Source organism: Lepidochelys kempii, chromosome 1 (assembly GCF_965140285.1).
Source record: "Lepidochelys kempii isolate rLepKem1 chromosome 1, rLepKem1.hap1, whole genome shotgun sequence".
Taxonomy (NCBI): domain Eukaryota; kingdom Metazoa; phylum Chordata; order Testudines; family Cheloniidae; genus Lepidochelys; species Lepidochelys kempii.
Genome location: NC_136380.1, coordinates 213,943,478 through 213,949,486, shown reverse-complemented (window position 1 = coordinate 213,949,486; position 6,009 = coordinate 213,943,478).

The following is a 6,009-nucleotide window of genomic DNA, read 5'->3' as shown; positions in this document are numbered from 1 at the left end:
TTTCCCATAGACCCTTCCCCTTTTATTACTGGGAGCTAGCCAACCAAAACTCTCCCACTGAATGTTAGTAAGGGGGCAACAGTGCCCTTATATTTGCTAAAGTCAAGGCATAACACACCACTGCTTTCCCCTCATCCACAGAGGGAGTTCTCATCATAGAAGGCAATTAGGTTAGTCAGGCATGACTTGCCCTTGGTGAATCCATGTTGACTGTTCCTGATCATTTATCCTCTCCTCTAAGTGCTTCAGAATGGATTCCTTGAGGACCTGCTCCATGATTTTTCCAGGGACTGAGGTGAGGCGGGCTGGCCTGTAGTTCCCAGGATCCTCCTCCTTCCTTTTTAAAGATGGGCACTACATTAGCCTTTTTCCAGTTATCCGGGACCTCCCCTGATCACCATGAGTTTTCAGAGATATGGCCAATGGCTCTGCAACCACATCCGCCAACTCATGAATGTCCTGTGCCTAGCACTTCTTAGGAATGTTTGTGCTTTTGCAATACCAGCCCTGTTCTTGCCAGGTTTATTGTGAACTTACACGTAGACATGTTTTGTAACATACCAGGGCTTGATTTTAATTTGGGCCTTAGGCCTTAGACCAGGTCTCATGGCTCAGGCTCTGTCTGCTACAGCCAGCAACATGCCCATTTTATGATGGCTTTGACCAGGTCCTGGCTGTTGCACCCAGCACAGAGCCAACCATGCTTCATGATGATCTGGTGAGCTGTGAATCCAGCCCAGGGACTGATTGCAGTCAGCAGCAGGCTCCCTGCCAAGATCATGAAGTGACTCTTAATTAAACCAGTCCTAGAGTAGGCTGTGGATCAGGCTCAACAGAAAAATCTCAGCCCCTGCTCAGAGGAGCTATTTCTGCCCCCCACTGATGAAAAGCAGCCTACTGACAAGCATGCAGAGAACCCAGTGGGGACAGAAGCCACCCCACAGATGAGTAAGTATGATTCAAACTAAAAGTTTATGCTTACAATAGTGGTAGGGATTTCAGTTTTAATAATACAAAAATGATAAGCCCTAGCTACCAGCATTTGGTCATTAATGGCAGATTGTATCACAGCACCGAGGTATTTCTCTTGCCCTCCCAACATGTGTAGTTCAAAATTGCAACTTAGAATTTCAAACTTTCACACACTATTTTAAAGGTTATTTTAACTGTTAAGTCAGAGATTTGCTACAATCATTCTTGTTTTCCTTTTAGTAGTTAGAAATTTACCCCTCTGCAATCACTCCTGAGTCTATGCAGCTGGCTGTAAACAGTGAACTGAGTGTATGTTTGGAAAACAGTATTCTATATTTCCAAATCTAGTCCATTTCAGTTAGACTTAAGCCATGCAGTAGTAAAGCTGTAGGTTCAGGGCCTGCCTTAAGGCAGGGCAATGTGCGTACCTACCCAGGGCGCCGTAGCCAGGGAGCATTGTGGTGCAGAGGCCAGGGGCTTAGGCTTCCTCTCACTGCCTGCAGGGTGCAGTCTGGTGTGGGAGGAGTATCTGCTTCCCTGCTCCTGAGCAGAGGCCCCCAGCTCACCACCCCACATGGTTTCCCAGCCTGGTTCCAAGTCCTGCCTGTGCACTCAGTCTTTGTGACTGCAAGCCAAGCTCTCCCCCACCCCCCCATTCCTCCTCCCAGACTATCCCAGCCCTGCTGTTCCTTTTCCACATGGGCAGCCTGAAAGAAAGCCATGCCACACAATGGAAGGCGAGTGTGGTGTCTCGACTAGCCAATGGGAGTTGGAAGTTGCCGGCCCCTCCCAACCTGGAAGAGGAAGGGAAGGGACTGCGAACAAAAAGTGCAGGGCAGAGAGACCAGTAAGTCTTTGGTTTCAGAGTAACAGCCGTGTTAGTCTGTATCCACAAAAAGAAAAGGAGTAATTGTAGCACCTTAGACTAAGGTGCTACAATTACTCCTTTTCTTTTTTGCAGAAAGTCTTAAGGCTTCCTGAAGCTGTGTCCCCAGCTTCTAGGCTCCCCCCCCACAAATCTCAGGGGACCCATTGCTGTGCCCTTATCTTCTACCTCCCCCAGCACCCAAGGGCCCCTTCCCTGTGCCCCCAGGGAACCCCCTCCGTGTGCCCCCCTGCTACCAGCCCCCCTGCAGCTCCCAGAGGCCCTCCCTGTGCCTCTAGGTCCCAGCCCACCCAGGGGACACCTCCCTGTGCCCCCAATAGTCCTCCCTGTGCCTCTAGATCCCAGCCCAGGGGGTCTGTTTCCCCAAAGCCTGGGGGACCCCTCCCTCTGCTCCCAGTGACTCCTCCCTGTGCCCACATCCCCACTCCAAGCCCACACAGCTCACAGGAGGCCCCTCCCTCTGCCCCACAGAGGCCAGCCACTACTCCATAAAAAAAAAGAAGCTCTACAGTCTCACCCCCCACAAACCCACCTTGGAGACCTTCTACATGCTTGCAAAGAAAAACAAAGAAGGGAACCCAGGAAGACCCATCATATCTGGCCACAGCACTCTTACTGAAGGAATATCAGGGCTCATAGAAGCCATTCTCAGACTACTCACCACACAAAAGATTCCAGGACACAGGCAACTTCCACCAGAAACTCAAACATTAACAACCACCCTCAGAATACCATCCTTGCCACTATGGGTGTCACCATCCCTCACAATGGCAGCATTGCTGCCTACCTCAAATATTTACCAGATAATGGACAGCCCTCAGGTATCCACCTGTGATGGTTTGTACCCTTGTATTCACAGGATTGTAATAATCCCTATAATATCTGGTTTCACCTCCTGCACCAGTTGTTCTACTTCCTCCATTGTGTTATCTGGGCTCCTTGCATTGGTGTACAGACATCTTAGTAGTTTCTGCTTGGCTTTGCCTGTATTCCTCACCCAATTAGGTACAGTCATTCTAATGCTAGTATCACCTACCTGACTGTTAGCGTCGTTGATATTTTCTCCTACCTTCCGTTGCTCTTTTCTCCATTGCAGCATCCTCTTACTTGATTTTCCTCCTGTTCAAGGATATAATCTCCCAACTGTCTCCCCAGAGTTCCTAGTTTAAAGTTTTTAATCAGTTGTGCCAGTCTCCATCTCAAAAGCTTATTTCCCTTTCTACTCAGGTGGAGTCCATCCCATGATAACAGTCCTCTGTTCATGAATGCCTTCCAGTGGTTGAAAGCCTCAAAGCCCTCTTTATAAGACCACTGCCCAAGCCATCCATTGATAATCATAATCATGTTTTGCCTTTGCTTTCCTCCTCTTGGGACAGGTAGAATCCCACTGAAGATCACCTAAGCCTTCATTTCTTTGATCATCTTCCCCATCCTGCATATGCATGCCAGTGAGAATATAGCTGTATCTTTTGTTCCCATGTGAGGGGCAATCAGTAGATTTCCAGCCCCCATTTGGATCCTTTTCAGCCTCAGGTCCACATCCCATATCTTAGCTCCAAGCAGACAGCACACCCTTCTTTTCTCAGGATCAGTTCTGCTGACAGGCCTGTCCATTATTCTTAATGGAGAGATATAAATCACACAGACCTACCTCTTCCTGGTGGTGGGATGATTCTCCAGCCTTCCCCCTCCTGTTCTTTCTGGCTGCAAGTCCTCTTGTCTTTTGTTCTCACTTGCAATCTTCTCTGAGTCATCCTCTAGGGACCATGGGCAGCAAGTGAAGCTTCCCTTGTGGGAGGCTAGCTCCCTGTCTCACCTCTTCCACCCCCGGCCCTACTCCATCCCCACCCCACCCCTGCTCTCACTCAGCCCCGCCCACCACCACTCACTGCATTCCTCCTCTCCCCCCCCCTTGTGATGCCCCTTCTGCCCACCACTCCCCACCTCCCTCCTCTCCTCCACACCCTCTCCCCCTTAAACCCCCACCACTCATGTTCTCCACATCCCTCCTCCCTTGTAAGACCCCCCCACACCTGCAGGGATGTGGTGAGTGGCAGGGACCTCTGGAGATGGTGGGGTGGAATGGAGGAGAGGAGGGAGTCAGCCAGGCAGCGGGGGCCTCAGGGAAAGGACAGAGTAGGGATAGGAAGAGGCAGAGTGCAGGTGGGGTCACCATGGCCCAGGTGTCTGACGGCAGGTTGGTGGCAGTTGCACCAGGAGAAGCTAAGCCAAGCCTCCCCTGGGCTGTTATAACCACAGGGTAAGCCAAAGTTAAGAGCCCCAGGCAATCTCCATTGACTCTTCCTCTGTGCTGGAAGGACTAGATGCTCTTCTTTTCTTCCTTGCCCTGCCACCTTCTGTTATTGCCTGCTGTACCCCTTCTTCATTGTCCAATTCAGCTAATCTGTTTCTGAGCTCTATTTCTCTTTCATTAGCTGGTCTTTTCCTCCAGCTGGTTCTTGTAGTCACATGCTTTCACTGGCTGCTTTCGTCACCCAGCAGTCTCCCCTCAGAGTTCTTCAGACAAGCTTGCATCTGTTAATCTTGATTTTTCCCCTTCAGCCTCTTCTCGCCTTCTCTCTGTCATCTGCACTAATTCCCTTTGAAACTCAACTATAGTTTCTACCTGCATCTCCAAACCACCATCAGCCCTGTGAGGTGGTACTGCATACAAATGAAGTATTTTTCAGGTATCTGCTCCAGGAAAATGTACATGTCATAGCTTCCACATCCAGTAAACTTCATGGTCTCTTCCATTTCTTGGGTCACTACCACTGCTGCTTCTGTACCTGTCATAGCCTCCCCACCTAAGTTCTTGCCAAGGAGAAAAGACACAGAAAACCACACACTTCTCCACCAAACGCCCCTTACAAACTGCCACACAAACTCCGCTCTTTCCAGCTGTGTTTGCTAATTCCTGTGCTGCTGGCTGGCTGCTTCATTGCCTTAAGCCCCCTACTCAGGGAAGGGTTACGCCTAATCAGGACTCTGCTGTGTTCAAAGGTTCTGCTTCTCTCACAGCACACTGCCCCCTACCAGCCCCTGTAAACTTAAAACCCAACACACAACCAAGCAAAAAAAAAAAAATACCCACACTCACAAGAACTCACTCACTGCCCCCAAGGAACAGGGACTTGCTCCCTTCTTCCCCAGCAGATGTCCACTCAAACATCCCTTTTTCCAGGTCTGTTTGCTGGCTCCCGTGCCACTGCTCCTCACACAGAGAAGGGGACGTGGAGCGTCTTCAGCTCTTACATAGTGGTGTTGAATATTTAACAGAGATTGGGTAGACAAGATCTGAATTTCTAATTTAAAAATAAGTATACGTGCCCTATTTGCATATGCATGGGTGTGTACCCACACTGTAGTGAAGTGAAGACTCACCAGTGCAGCACCACCTGCTGGCCATCTTGGGAATTAGCTCTTCAGCCTGAGAGTGCCTTCTGCTGGCCCATGTCTCACCTGCCTTAGGGCCCCATGTCCCTCCCAGACCATGGTACCATTTACCTCAGGGTTCTGCCCCAGCAGGACCCCCACACTCTGGGTCTCCCATCCCAGGGGAACCACAACCCTCTAAACCCACCTTGCTTCAGTGGCTACTGCCAGTCCTCACTAGCCCCTCTCACTGGGGAAAACTGCAATCTGTAAAGGCCAGTCATCATTGGCAAGGGGGTAGGACCTGCTGCCTTTGCCTATCCCCAGGCTGCCCCAGTACTTTTTCATAGGCCTTCATCAAGGTTTACTAGGTTGGTGCTCCTCAGTTCCCCTTGCCCAGCACTGCTCCACTTCAGGTGCCTTGCTCACAGGCAGCTAGCCCTTCCTATTCCAGGGCTAGAGTGAGAATCTTTCAGTTCCTGGCCCACAGCCCTCTTATAAGGGCCAGCTGGGCCCTGATTGAGCTAGCCACACCTGTGGTCAGCTACTCACTGCTTTTCCCAGCTGCAGCCCTCTCCAGGGCTTTTAACCCCTGCTGACTGGAGTGGAGCAGCTGCCCCACTATACAAACACATATGCACCACACTTCTTGTAAAATGAGACTTTTCAGACTTTCTTCATAAATATTAAAGAAGAACTAAAGGACACCAACCATTTTCCCTTTGCAGGTCCCCTTTAAAATCCATTTAGTGGGAAACAGCCTTCATGGCTGATAA